The following is a 1,999-nucleotide window of genomic DNA, read 5'->3' on the forward strand; positions in this document are numbered from 1 at the left end:
TGAATCATATGGTATACTAGAGATTCTACAATTTGAATAACCGTATTTATCAAGTATAGATTTCTCTATATAATGAGACTGTAACAAAGTTATTCCATTAGTTGACTGAGTCAACTTGATCCCAAGAATCACACTAGCATCACCTATATCCTTCATTTCAAAGTGCCTCTTCAAGAAACTCTTTATCTCGTTAATAATCTCAATATTGGTTCCAAACAATAAAATATCATCTACATACAAGCACACAATCACAAAATCATTACCTCTAACCTTATAGTAGACACACTTGTCACTTTCATTAACTAAAACTCGAAGTCAAAAACAGTTTCATCAAACTTTTTATGCTAGTCTATAGGTGCTTGTTTAAGACCATAGATGGACTTGACTAGTCTACATACTTTCCTCTCATTACCAGAAGCAACAAATCCTTCAGGTTGATCCATATAAATCTCTTCTTCAAGGTCACCATGAAGAAAAGCTGTCTTTACATCCATTTGATGGATGATAAGACCATGTACAGAAGCCACTGCAATAAGCATTCTGATTGTTGTCATTCGGGCAACTGGAGAATATGTATCAAAATAATCAATGCCTTCCTTTTGCCTAAAGCCCTTAGCAACTAGCCTAGCCTTGTACTTATCTATTGAGCCATCAGGGTTTAGCTTCCTCTTGAAGATCCATTTACATCCAATAGTAGAACACCCAGGAGGGAGATCAACTAACTCCCATGTTCCGTTTGAAATCATTGAGTCAATTTCACTCTTTACAGCGCCTTTCCAATGCCTTGACTCTGAAGAATCCATGGCTTGACGGAAAGTTAAAGGCTCATCCTCGACATTGTAAGTGATAAAGTCACTTTCAAAGTCCTTGACTACCTTTGCACGCTTACTCCTTCTAGGTTCCTCTACTTCGTTAGGAGTAGAGCTACTACCAGGATCCACCCCCACATTTTTTATCTTTTCCACATGATCAGGAATAGAAGTCGATGTGTGAGTGAGATCATCCTCAGAACTACCCAAAGGTATACCAGTCTCATTGGGAATACTTCCTCAAAGAAAGTTGCATCACGAAACTCAACTATCGTATTCGCCAGAATACCATCTATGTCAGATTTTAATACTAAAAATCACATAGCAGTTGTGGTTTCAAGATAGCCCAGAAAGATACAATCAACAGTTTTCGGACCCAGTTTCTTTCTCTTGTGTTCAGGGACAAGCACCTTAGCAAGGCACCCCCACACACGAAGATAACTCAAACGTGTCCTACGCTTTCTCCATAATTCATATGGTGTCTTGTCCATATATTTCAGAGGGACTCTATTCAGAATATGGCAAGCCCTATTTAGAGCCTCTCCCCATATATACTTAGGCCACCCATAATTAATTAGCATACTGTTAATCATGTCTTTAAAAGTTCTGTTCTTTCGTTCTGCCACCCCATTAGACTCAGGTGTGTATGGTGGAGTAACCTCATGAACTATACCATTGCTTGCGCAAAATTCATTAAACAAAGTACTCGTATACTCACCACCTCTATCAGACCTCAAACGTTTAAGTACTTTGTCAGTTTGTGTTTCAGCTTCATTTTTATACATAATGAATTTATCTAGTGCTACATCCTTATGTTTAAGAAAATAAACATAACAATATCTACTACAATCATCTATAAAGGTAATGAAATATCTACAGTGATCCTTAGTCAAGACACCACCAAATTCACATATGTCTGAGTGCACTAAATCTAACAAGTTTGAATCCCTAACAACATTATGAAAAGGCTTCCTTGTTTGTTTAGCAATTACATAAGCTTGACACTTAGATTTCTTATCAATGGCAAACTTTGGAATCAACTCTATATTCATCATTTTTTTTAGAGCTCCAAAATATAAATGACCAAGTCGTAAGTGCCACAAATCAGATGATTCTACACAATTAACATAAGGTGCAACACTATCATTAATAAAACCACCCAAAACCGGTTCAACATTTATTAAAAACAA

This window comes from Apium graveolens, chromosome 11, assembly GCF_009905375.1.
Source record: "Apium graveolens cultivar Ventura chromosome 11, ASM990537v1, whole genome shotgun sequence".
In the NCBI taxonomy this organism is placed as follows: Eukaryota; Viridiplantae; Streptophyta; class Magnoliopsida; order Apiales; family Apiaceae; genus Apium; species Apium graveolens.